General features: G+C 47.5%; 1 protein-coding gene across 2 annotated transcripts in view; it reads left to right on the forward strand.

The window, feature by feature from the left end:
- Positions 1-4,289: 4,289 nt before the first annotated feature.
- Positions 4,290-13,218, forward strand: part of ADCK1 (aarF domain containing kinase 1) — a 130,763-nt gene continuing 121,834 nt past the window's right edge. Inside the window, exons 1-2 of one of the 2 annotated variants that reach the window (XM_017880657.1) lie at positions 4,293-4,374; positions 7,224-7,326. The gene's annotated coding sequence lies outside the window, so the exon portion shown is untranslated. Of the gene's footprint in view, positions 4,375-7,223; positions 7,327-13,218 lie in introns of both variants that reach the window. The other variant, XM_017880656.1, reaches the window with a different exon arrangement.

Below are 13,218 nucleotides of genomic sequence, written 5' to 3' on the forward strand. Positions count from 1 at the left end.
CGGGCGTGGTGGCAGGTGTCTGCAATCCCAGCTACTTGGGAGGCTGAGGCAGGAGAATTGGTTGAACCGGGGAGGCAGAGGTTGCAGTGAGCTGAGATGGCACCATAGAACTCCAGCCTGCATGACAGAGTGAGGCTTAGTCTCAAAAACAACAACAATAACAAAAAAGTAATAACAACAACAACAAAGCAAGTTTGACTCTTCACATTGAGCCCGTGTCACTGTTGTAACATGCGAAGACATGAAGAAGAAATGATCTGAGCTTTAATCATTTATATTCAGACATAAGGTCCACCAAAATAAAGAACATCTGTAGCAAACTGCCCCATCCCCGCAAACTTCAAGTATTAATACGTGATTTTAAGTAAATTTAACAAATAAAACAGTGTAAGGAGGTAGAGTGTGTCTCAGGGAATGTGGGGATGGGTGGGGAGATAAGGGTAATGGGGCATGGCCTCTCTGGAGGGTAACATTAGCACAGAGAACAAACTACCAGGATGGAGCAGACCATTGAAGATATGGGGGAATAGCAAGTGTAATGGCTGCCCACACAGCAGCCAGCTTGGCAGACTGGGAACAGAAAGGAAGCTGATGTGGCTGGAGTGGAGTGAGCCAGGGAAGAGAAGGGTGGGAAATGAGGTTGGAGAGAGGGAGTGGAGCCAGGCCCTGGGGAGCCAGGAGGGGCAGGCAAAGAGTTTGGATTTTCTTCTCAGTGTCATGACACTCCTCTGAACAGCAACATTCAGCTTCCAAAGCACTCACACCATCGCACTTGATCCTCACAAGCACCTTTGAGGTACGTAGGACCGACAATAGTATTAACTCCATTTTATCAAGACAGAAACTAAAGCTCTGCCAAAATTAGAAAACCTGCTGTGAGTCACCCAGTTCAAATAAGATTCTTTGACTCTAAATCAGGGGTTTTTAACCTCAGCTGTGCATTGAAATCCTACAGGGAGCTCTACAAAGTATGACTCAGTCCCATTCCCAGTAGTTGAAGGGGTGCCAGTGCCCGATATGGCCCAGGAGGACTTTTAAAGCTCTCCAGGTGATTTTTTTTTTTTTTTTTTTTTTTGAGACGGGAGTTCTCGCTTCTGTCGCCAGGCTGGCTGCAGTGGCCCGGATCTCAGCTCACTACAGTCTCCGCCTCCCGGGTTACCGCCATTCTCCTGCTCAGGCCCTCCGGAGTAGCTGGACTACAGGCGCCCGCACCTCGCCCGCTAGTTTTTTTGTATTTTTAGTAGAGACGGCGGTTTCGCCGTGTTGCCAGGATGGTCTCGATCTCCTGACCTCGTGATCCGCCCGTCTCGGCCTCCCAAAGTGCTGGATTACAGGCTTGAGCCACCGCGCGCCGGCCTTTTTTTAGACTGGCTTTTTCTCTGTCACCCAGGCTGGAATGTGGTAGTGCAATCATGGCTCACTGTACCCTTGACCTTCTGGGCTCAAGCTATCCTCCCACCTGAGCCTCCTGAGTGGCTGGGATTGTAGACATGAGCCACTGTGCCTGGCCCTTATTATTATTTTATTTTTAATTTATTATTATTTTTTGAGATGGAGTCTTGCTCTGTCACCCAGGCTGGAGTGCAGTGGCATGATCTCAGCTCACTGCAACTTCTGCCTCCTGGGTTCAAGTGATTATCCTGCCTCAACCTCCCGAGCATCTGGGACTACAGGCACGACACCACACCCAGCTAATTTTTGTACTTTTAGTAGAGACAGGGTTTCACCATGTTGGCCAGGCTAGGCTAGAATTCCTGACCTCAAGTGATCTGCCTGCCTTGGCCTCCCCGAGTACTGGGATTACAGCCGTGAGCCACTGCACCTGGCCTAATGCCCCCTGTTTTTCTGTTCCTAAGCCACTTTGTTCATACCTCAATTTTAAACACTTCTCACATTATTTGGAAGTTATTAATCTTCTTATCTTAATGCCTATACATTGCAAACTTTAGATGGTGGGGGCTGTTATTTAACTCTATACTACTGCTACCTCTGTGCTGCTGCAATTATCTTTTTTTTTCTTTTTTAGTGACTGGGTTTAGCTCTCTCTCTGTTGCCCAGGCTGGAGTGCAGTGGTAAGATCCATCATAACTCACTGCAGCCTCGAACTCCTGGGCTCAAGAGATCCTCCGTCCCTTGGTCTCCAGAGTAGCTGGGACTACAGGCATGTGCCACCATGCCCAGCTAATTTTTAAATTTTTTGTAGTCTCATAGGGTCTGGCTATGTTGCTCAGGCTGGTCTCTAACTCCCGGCTTCAAGCAATTCTCCTGCCTTGGCCTCCCAAAGTGTCGTGGTTACAGGGATAAGATGCTGTGCTCAGCCTATGCTGCCTTTCAATAAAGACAAGTGCTTAAATTTAATGTAGTTTAAACATATCAAACTTTTCTTTACAGTTCGTGCTTATGGCACTTAATAAACCCTACCCTGAGATCATAAGGCTGTTTTCTTTTAAAAGTTGTAATTTTGGGGAATGATAGTAAGAAGAAAAAAAAGTTGTAATTTTAAAATGCTTTAATTTCCCCTATAAGTCTTTAATCTACCTTGAATTAGTTTTTGCATAGGGGATCCAACAGATAACTGGTTGTTCTAGATCATGAACTGAATACTCTATCTTCCCTCATTGAACTACCATTCCAGCCATACCTCATTTCATAGATGTCTGCATCTGTTTGTGGGCTCTGTAGGCGGTTCCATTTCCTCCTCTGCTTTTCCCTATTCCAATATCACATGGTCTTAATTTGTATAGCTTTATAAAAATGTTGATATGGAAGGGTGAGTCCTTAAAACACATTTTTCTTCTTCAAGAGTGTTTTGGCCATGCTTTGCCCTAAAGTGGTGGGTTTTGTTGTTGTTGTTGTTGTTTTTAGACGAAGTCTCACTGTCACCCAGGCTGGAGTTCAGTGGCCCAAACTCAGCTCACTGCAATCTCCGCCTCCCGGGTTCAAGCGATTCTCCTGCCTCAGCCTCCCCAGTAGTTGGGATAACAGGTGCCCGCCACTATGCCTGGCTAATTTTCTTTTCTTTTCTTTCTTTCTTTCTTTTTTTTTTTTTGAGACAGACACTCACTCTGTCGCCCAGGCTGGAGTGCAGTGGTGTGATCTGGGCTCACTGCAACCTCCGCCTCCCGGGTTCGAGGGATTCTCCCGCCTCAGCTTCCTGAGTAGCTGGTATTCCAGACGTACACCACCACGCCAGCCTACTTTTTTTTTTTTTTTAAATTTTATTTTAGTACCAACAGGTTTTACCATGTGGGCCAGGCTGGTCTCAAACTTCTGGCCTCAAGTGATCCACCGCCTTGGCCTCCCAAAGTGCTGGGATTACAGGAATGAGTCACCGCACCTGGCTTAATTTTTCTATTTTTAGTAGAAATAGGGTTTCACTATGTTGGCCTGGCTGGTCTCCAACCCCTAACCTCAAGTGATCCGCCAGCCTCAGCCTCCCAAAGTGCTGGGATTACTGGTGTGAGCTACAGCATCGTGCCCAGCCAGCATTATTATTATTTTTTTGAGACCGAGTTTCGCTCCTGTTGCCCAGGCTGGAGTGCAATGGGGTGATCTCAGCTCATCACAACTTCCGCCTCCCGGTTCAAGCGATTCTAGTGCCTCAGCCTCCCGAATAGCTGGGATTACAGGCAAGCGCCACTATGCCTGGCTAATTTTTGTTATTATTGGTAGAGACGGGGTTTCTCCATATTGGTCAGGTTGGTCTCAAACTCCCGACCTCCGGTGATCTCGCTTTGGCCTGCTGGGATTACAGGCGTCAGCCACCGCGTCCCACCAGCGTATTCTTATCATTCATCAATTGTCAGTAAATTTCTTCTTCACCTACTAGTTAAAATATCTTACTTAAAATCTACGGCCGGGTGCGGTGGCTCAGGCTTGTAATCCCAGCACTTTGGGAGGCTGGGGCAGGTGGATTGCCTGAGTTCAGGAGTTCAAGACCAGCCTGAGCAAAATGGCGAAACCCCCCTCTCTAATAGAAATACAAAAATAAGCTGTACTACTTGGGCGACAGAGTGAGACTTGGTCTCAAAAAAAAAAAAAAATCTACAAATCCACTCCATCATTTATTAAACACGAACCTAGGACCTAGTTAGAATGTCTTGAAGAAAATATTTCAGTAAGATTCCAAGTCCGTCGCCCTGGCAAAGCAACAGGGCCACCTGATGGAGTAAGGGCCCGAGACCCCTGGGCTGCCTCCACAGTGCTGCCGCTGGATCGCGGCGTGGGGAACCAGGAACTACAAGTCCCGGCAGGCCGCGCGCGCCTCGGCTTCACCAAGCGCAGTCAGGTGGCTGTCCCGGCACGGTTCCCAGCTAATTCCCAGCTACCGGGTTGCGGCGGGAAGCCGGGCGCCGCGGCTCTGCTTCCCTCGGGGTGAGTAGGGGCAGCTCGCCGGAGACCGGCGCAGAGCTCGGGCCTATGAGGCTGGCAGGGCCGCACCGCGCGTGGAGCGCGAGGGAACCGGTGTGGACACGCCGGGAAGGGGCTTCTGCTCCGGCTGTGCAGCCGCCCTGGGCGCCGGGAGGGACAGCCCCATGACCTTGTCACCTGGGCCCGGCGCGCGGCCACGTGACTCGCACTGCCCCGCCCCCCTGCAGTGACATCTCCAGCTTGGCACACCAGTGGGCTTTCATGTGGCCTGTCCACTTCAGTCTTGCAGGCATCCGAGTGGGCAGAGCTGGAGGAGGGCAGGAGGTGGCTCACCCAGACGCCTTCACCCCCTGGTGGCCCTGTGAGTTCCGAGGCAGAAGCAGCTGGAGCTGGAGGGTGGTCTGGGGAAGAGCAGGCGGCGATGCACTTATCCTGGCCCTCCACTCCGCCTTGCGACGTGCCCCAGACCGCTGCTTATCTCCAGCATCTTGCAGGGCCCTGGGCTTCCGGATCACACTGTAGATATGTGCTAACAGCAGCCAGTGTGTGTGGAGAGCAACCTTTAGATAGGACACCTAGAACAGCCCTCTCCCAGGGTTAAGTGGCCTTTACTTTCTCCTAACAAGAAAGTCATTCAACAAGTATTTATTAACTACCTCCATGATACTTGGCACTTAGTGGGTGCTCAAGAAATATTTGCAGAGTTGAAGTGAATTAAACTTTATCTGTGTCTTCATATGTTTTATTTAATAAGTGGGGCTGGGTGTGGTGGCTGATGCCTGTAATCCCAGCACTTTGGGAGGCCAAGATGGGAGGATTGCTTGAGGCCAGGAGTTCAACACTAGGCTGGGCAATATAGCGAGACCCCTGTCTGTATTTAAAAAAAAAAAAAGGAAAATAAATAAAATAATTTTCTTACTACAGTGGTTCTCAAACTTTAGCATGCACCAGAGTCGCCTGGAGATCTTGTAACAACACACAATACTGGACCCCATCCCTAAAGTTTCTGATTCTGTAAGTCTGGTATGAGGACCAAGAATTGGTGTTTCTAGCATGTACCTAAGTGATGCAGTTGCTGTTGGTCTGGGGACCATACGTTGAGTACCACTGGTTTATAGGAAAAAAATCCTGTGAACTTAAAGCACTATCTCTTCACACCTGGTTATGGGTCTTTCTGTATTTGCCAGTTTTACCTTTTTGGTGATTGTAAATATGTGCGTATTACTTTTACGCTGTTAATTCCCTCCATATTAATTTATATACAGATTTGAATGTAGTCTATACTTGTCATTTTTCCTGGTTACATTGTATTCTACCTTATTGGGTCATTCTTTGCTTGGCCATTTCTCAACTGGCCTCAGGGATGTGTGATTTGATCTGTACTAGGAGAGTGTGCATCTTCTTACTTTCTGATATACAGTCATTTTCTTGTCAGATAAAGGACCTATAAAATATTAGTTGGGGCCGGGTCTGGTGCCGGGCGTGGTGGCTCACGCCTGTAATCCCAGTACTTTGGGAGGCTGAGGTGGGCAAATCACTTGAGGTCAGGAGTTCAATACCAGCCTGGCCAACATGGTGAAACCCCATCTCTACTAAAAATACAAAAAAATTAGCTGGGCGTAGAGGTGTGTGCCTGTAGTCCCAGCTATTTGGGAGGCTGAGGAGGAGAATAGCTTGAACCCGGGAGACAGAGGCTGCAGTGAGCCGAGATTGCATCACTACATTCCAGCCTGGGCAACTGAGCAAGACTCTGTCTCAAAAAAAAAAAAAAATTAGTTGGGTCAGCCATCCATTTCTTCACCAGGGTAGCTCACTAAATACGCCTCCTGGGTTAAGGTTTCCATGTTGCAGGGACTCCAGTGGCCTATTTCAGGGCCCAGCAAGCTGCTTGTTCTTGTGTACTTTTTGCTCTCTTGGTGGGAATAGTCATACAGGATTCAAGTTGTGGCTCCATCACTTACCAGCTCCTTGGCTAAGTTTTCTACCTTTTCTAAAACACCACTTCCTTATCCATAGATTGAAACTAATAGCATGCATCTTGGAATCTAGTTGTGTGAGTTGCATGAGCTAATAAGTGCTTGGCACTGTAGCTCTCCTGTTGGAAGCTCGCTCTCTTCTCTTACCTGCTGCTTGCTCTTTGCATCTGGCTTTGCTCTGTTCTCCCTCAGTCTGCCTTCTCTAGGATGGACTGAATGGAGAATTTCTATTCCTTGCCTGGGTGAGACTTATTTTTGTTGTCTACTCTGGGACCTTGGCATCAGTCAGGGATTCCTTTATTTTATTTTTATTTTTTGAGACGGCGTCTTGCTCTGTCACCCAGGCTGGAGTGTAGTGGCATGATCTTGGCTCACTGCAACCTCCGCCTCCCAGGTTCAAGCAATTCTCCTGTCTCAGCCTCCCGGGATTCCTTTATTTAATCAACATTGATTTAAGGACCTTGAGTGCTTGGGCATCAAATACTAGGAAAGGGAGTTTGATTAAAATTTGGTTCCTGCACTGGACTACATTACTATCTTAGGGAGAGCAGACTGTAAACCTGCTCAGGCCAACTTCACACAGTCCCTTGCTATGGACTTGGTGTCTTTGGCGTCTTTCCAGACTTGAGGCATGATGGTATCATCCACTTTGTGTGCTTTCTATCCATATCAGGTACCAGGTTCTTCTGAAGACCCGATCACTCTCTTCAAGGGTTTTTTTGGGTCTTTTTTCAGTTTGGGGGCAGACTAGAAGAAATAATACTCCTTGATCTAATAGTCTCTCTAAGAAATGGAAGGAGGCCATGGTCACTTTTCATGGAACTAGAGACCCAAGTGCCTTTTCTCTGTGGTAATTCTCATTTGTGCACCAAACAGGGAGAGGTGATCCAGGCCTTTAGTCCTGAAATGTGGCATAGGGAGAGGGCTGCCAATGGATGGAAACTGAAAACGCCTAGCCACTCGTTGACTCCAATGATCAGTAAGTGCTTGGTTTCCCATTTAGTTCTGTTGAGGGGATGAACATTTCGTGTGACCATCAACTTCCCATTTGTACGTCCCAGGCTCTCCTGTTGCTTCTTTTCATAACCCACTGGGGTGTTTCCTGTGGTCCAGCGAGATAGATTCCATTGTTGTCATTGATTTGACAATAAAATAGCCATGTCAGCTTTGCAGCTCTCCTAAACATTTGATAGACTGAAATGGCTTGTTTCTAGTGGGAGGCATTCGTTGATCTTGTGACATATAGGCATTGGTTGATCTTGATTTTGGGGGCTCCAAACAGTACCTCCTGCATGCCTGGCACTGGGTCAGAAATCATGGTCTCTGCCCACGGCAACAATTGCATCTCCTTGAGAACAGCAGTAATAACGTTAGTGAACAGGGGTCCAGGTGTTCCTATCAGGTTACCTGTCATAAAGAGAAGGGCTGAATACTTGGAATGAGTGGGAAGGCTCTGCTCAAGCTCTTAGCCATTTTACTAGCTGAGCCACCTGGGACAAATCGCGCGCCCTCTCTGCTCCTTGGTTTCCTCATTTATACCTGGGGATGGTAATAGTATTTGTCTCTTCTCACTGGATTGTGTGGAATATCTAATGAGTTGAGTGTAAAGGGCTCTATTTTAATATAAAGGCTAGTTATTGCTAGTGTTATTATCTAGTGATTAGGTTTAAGGGTTTTGGTGACCTCAGATCCCCTGTAAGGTATGTACTGTTAGGAGAAGTGACTCAGGTGAAAGTCAAAAAGGCGAGTAAGCAGAGCAGGGCAGGTGATTCATTAACAAAGGGTTTAATAATGAAAGGTGTTTTTCATTGACAGACATATTTCACGCCTGACAGGGTCTTTTAAAATACCCCGAGGGAAGCAACTCATTTGCATGTTAAAGACTCAGGGACACCTTATGGAAAACTCCAGCTCCAGTCTATTTAGATGCCATTTGGCTCCTGTATCATCTATTTTATGTATTTCAATTTCCATCTCTTTTATTACTGAGGACATTTGCACGAAAACAGGGTTTTGAGCGTTGTGTCTGCTTTGCTGTCACTTCCCACCCAGAGGTGGTCTCAAGGGTAGGGGTGGCCTCGTTGCATGCAGGGGACAGGAAGAGGGGGTTCAGAGGAGGCAGGGGCTGAAAGGTGGTGTTGGGGTGGGATGGGGTGTTGGTGATGAATTGTCAGCCCAGGGCATGTGGTTTTCACCTGGGGACCTGCATTGTTCCTTGCTCTGCACAGGCCTCAGGCCTCACTGGGTATAGTTTATCCGTTCATTGATTCATTCGTTCAGTAAATGCTTTTGGAGCCCCCACTATGTGCTAGGCCAGGGTTTGGCAAATGACAGCCTGAGGGTCAATTCTGGCCACACCTATTACTTTATACATTCTTTGTGGTTGCTTTGTGCCACAATGCAGAGTTGAGTGGTTGTGTCAGAGATGTTACAGAATGCAAAACCAAGGCCGGGCGCTGGGGCTCATGACTGTCATCCCAGAACTTTGGGAGGCCGGGGTGGGCGGATCACCTGACAGTCGGGAGTTTGAGATCAGCCTGACCAACATGGAGAAACCCTGTCTCTACTAAAAATACAAAATTAGCCAGACGTGGTGGCGCATGCCTGTAATCCCAGCTACTTGGGAGGCTGAGGCAGGAGAATCGCTTGAACCCTGGAGGCGGAGGTTGCAGTGAGCCCGAGATCGTGCCATTGCACCACTCCAGCCTGGGCAACAAGAGTGAAACTCTGTCTCAAAAAAAAAATAATGCAAAGGCAAAAATGACCCCTTTTTTTTTTTTTGAGACAGAGTCTTGCTCTGTTGCCCAGGCTGGAGTGCAGTGGCATGATCTCGGCTCACCGCAACCTCTGCCTCCTGGGTTTAAGTGATTCTCCTGCCTCAGCCTCCTGAGTAGCTGGGATTACAGGCACCCGCCACCACGCTTGGCTAATTTTTGTATTTTTAGTAGAGACAGGGCTTCATCATGTTGCCCAGGCTGGTCTCAAACTCCTAACCTCAAGTGATCCACCTGCCTTGACCTCCCAAAGTGCTATGATTACAGACGTGAGCCACCATGCCTGGCCCCAAAATTATTCTTATATGGCTCTTTATAGAAAAATATTTGTCATCCTCTGTTCTAGACAGAGAACAGCAAATGCAAAAGCTCTGGGAGGTCAGAATACGCCTGGCATGTTTGAGGAATGGCACAGAGGCCAGTGTGTTTGGAGTGGAATGAATGAAGGGGAAAGTGGCAGGGCCTGAGACCCTAGAGGAAATTGAGAGTTAGACCATGTAAGACCTTGTCCAGGGAGCTCATTCTGAAAAAAATCTCAAAAAACCTCCCAATCTTAGGTTCTACAATAGTGCTGTCTATACATTCTATGGGAACAATTAGGAAAGTCACAAACCTTGTGACCTCTGATCATATGACTCCTGAGCAGTAAGGAATTATAGAAACTATGCTACATTTTAGCAGAGTTCTGGTTCCTCCCATAACTCTATTCTTATGGCTTTTTTTTTTTCTTTTTTTAGGGATGAGGTCTTGTTGCTGGGTGCAGTGGCTCACATCTATAATCCCAGCACTCTGGGAAGCTGAGGTGGGCAGATTGCTTGAGGTCAGGAGTTTGAGAGATGAGGTCTCACTATGTTGCCCAGGCTGGTCTGAACACCTGAGCTCAAGCGATCAGCCTCCCAAAGTGTTGGGATTACAGGTGTAAGCCACTCACTGCACCTGGCCGCATGAGTTTTACAAAGGTGGCTTTAGGTCTCTGAGCAAGAGGGATTAGTTTTAGGGAGGGATGGTTATCATCCTTGCTTTCAAATTAACTCCTAAACTAGATTCCTCCCAAAGTTAGCTTGGTCTGCACCCAGGAGTGACCTAGGACAGGTTGGACGTCAGAAACGATGGAGTCAGCTATGGCAGGTTTTTCTTACTGTCATACTTTTGTGAAGGTGGTTTCAGTTATCAGTGGTATTATTGTTGTATTTGCTTTTAATTTGGTATTGAGGTCTCTCTCCGGAGAGATCTAGCTCTGCCCTGCCTGGAATCCAAGGGCTTTGGTCGTGGACTTTTACAGTGTGCCTTTCGTGGAGTACTTCTTTATCCTGCTGGACAGCCTAATGCCTGTGTCTGTCTCATGCCTAGGTGTCTCTCCCACAGTAAACTTGTTTAAACTGGCAGATGCCCTGTGGCTCATCTGACCTGTGTCCAGGTTATTCCCACCCAGATAGCCCCTTTTTTTTTTTTTTTTTTTTTTTTGGCAGAGTCTCACTGTCACCCAGGCTGGAGTGCAGTGGCATGGTCTCAGCTCACTGCAACCTCGTCCTGGGTTCAAGCGATTCTCGTGCCTCGGCCTCCTGAGTAGCTGGGACTACAAGTGCATGCCATCACACCCAGCTAATTTTTATATTTTTAGTAGAGATGGTGTTTCACCATGTTGTCCAGGCTGATCTCGAACTCCTGACCTCAAATGATCCACCCGTCTCAGCCTCCCAAAGTGTTGGGATTATAGGCATGAGCCACTGCACCCAGCCTGAGATAGCCACTCTCTCTCTCTCTTTTTTTTTTTTTTCTTTTTGAGACAGAGTCTTGCTCTGTCACCCCAGGTTGGAGTACAGTGGTGTGATCTCGGCTCACTGCAACCTCCACCTCCCGGGTTCAAGTGATTCTCCTGCCTTAGCCTCCTGAGGAGCTGGGATTACAGCCATACACCACCATGTCCAGCTAATTTTTATATTTTTATTTTATTTTTTGAGATGGAGTTTCACTCTTGTTGCCCAGGCTGGAGTGTGATGGTATGATCTTGGCTCACCGCAACCTCCGCCTCTGGGGTTCAGGCAGTTCTCCTGCCTCGGCATCCCGAGTAACTGGGATCACAGGCGTGTGCCACCACGCCCAGCTAATTTTGTATTTTTAGTAGAGATGGGGTTTCTCCATGTTGGTTAGGCTGGTCTTGAACTCCTGACCTCAAGTGATCCACCCGCCTCAGCCTCTCAAAGTGCTGGGATTACAGACATGAGCCACCGCTCCTGGCCTAAGATAGTCACTCTCTAAGAGAGACCTGACCAAGATAGAAATTGGCTTCAGGAGTGTTGGTCAAGTGACATGCAGACACAGGCAGTGCAACAAAACACACGAAATAACAGAAGCCTTCCCTGACAGATCCACTGGAGAAATGAGTGCCCACGAGGGCAAATGGGAAGCCTGGAGGCAGCAGGGAGTTCAACCAGCAGGTGGGTGGGAGCGAGGAGAGAGAGATCAAGAGAGGAGACCTGTGCACCAAAGCCTTTTTTGGGGTCCAGAGTGTTAAGCCAGGCAGATTTCTCATGGGGAGTTCTAATTGGTGGGTTTACAATAAGCAGGCGTGAGTTCTGTGGAGTCATGCAGTGACTGAGGGGTGATCACTGTGGTATATCTGCACAGACCATGCTGGGTGTGCAGGTCGGTGGGGTGATTAAAGTACGTTGTAGGTAGCTGTCCCATAGTGGGGTGGTCACCAGGGGGCATTGTCTAAGGCAGATTTCTGGATCAATCACATTGAGGAACTGGAAGGAGGTAGAGAACTGAAACTGTCAAGGGTTTGACATGCCTCTGGCCTTAGAAAGTTAAAGCTATGTTCCAAATGGATGCCAAGGCAACGTAAAATTATAGACATTCACTACATTTATTTATTTATTAATTTATTTTGAGACAGGGTTTCATTCTTGTTGCCCAGGCTGGAGTGCAATGGTGTGATCTTGGCTCACTACAACCTCTGCCTCCCGGGTTTAAGCAATTCTCCTGCCTAAGCCTCCTGAGTAGCTGGGATTACAGGCGCCCACCACCACACCTGGTTAATTTTTGTATTTTTAGTAGAGATGCAGTTTCACCATGTTGGCCGGGCTTGTCTTGAACTCATGACCTCAGGTAATCCACCTGCCTTGGCCTCCCAAAATGTTGGGATTACAGGCGTGAGCCACTGCACCCAGCCCACTACAATTATTTATTCATTTATTGGTTAACAGATTCTTCCTTTTGGATCTAGTGGAGAGGGCAGATATAAGACCCAATCATTATCCATAAATGCAGTATATAATTAGACTACTGAGGAATGAATGAGGAATTCTGAGTGATTGGCTCACAAAAAGCTTCATGTAAGTATAATGAGAGATTGAGTGTGGAGGTATATTTTGGGAGATAAAGGCTGGAAAGGTAAGTTGGGATAAGAATTTGATGGGCCTTGAGTGTCTTGCAAGGAGTTTGGGCTTTGTGGTAGGTGGAGAGGTGATAGGAATGGTATAAATACACTTGAGGATGACCATGATAATTTGAGTGGCAGAGTGAAGATTAGATGGGATGTGGGGAATTAAGTTTGGAATAGGAAATGGTGAGTAGTTCAGGCAAGATATGATGGCCTACTTCCCCTGTTTATGTTTTATTTTTTAATTAAAAATATTTTTTTTGAGATGGAGTTTAGCTCTTGTTGCCCAGGCTAGCATGCAGTGGCGCGATCTCTGCTCACTACAACTACCATCTCCCAGGTTCAAGCGATTCTCCTGCCTCAGCCTCCTGAGTAACTGGGATTACAGACGCTCACCACCACACCTGGCTAATTTTTGCATTTTTAGCAGATACATCGTTTCACCGTGTTGGCCAGGCTGGTCTTGAACTCCTGACCTCAGGTGATCTGCCTGCTAGCCTCCCAAAGTGCTGGGATTGCAGGCATGAGCCCCTGTGCCTGGCCTCCCTGTTTATTAATTATTTGAGGTTATGCCAAATCCTGGTTCCTTAGGTGCTAGGAGTTTTTCATAAACTCTTTGACTTTTCAGAAACAAAGAAATGATGTTTAAAATCACAAGGGAGGCTGAGTGTGGTGGTTCATGCCTGTAATCCCAGTACTATGGGAGGCCAAG

The sequence above is a fragment of the Rhinopithecus bieti genome, unplaced genomic scaffold (assembly GCF_001698545.2).
Source record: "Rhinopithecus bieti isolate Rb0 unplaced genomic scaffold, ASM169854v2 scaffold_11380, whole genome shotgun sequence".
Lineage (NCBI taxonomy): Eukaryota > Metazoa > Chordata > Mammalia > Primates > Cercopithecidae > Rhinopithecus > Rhinopithecus bieti.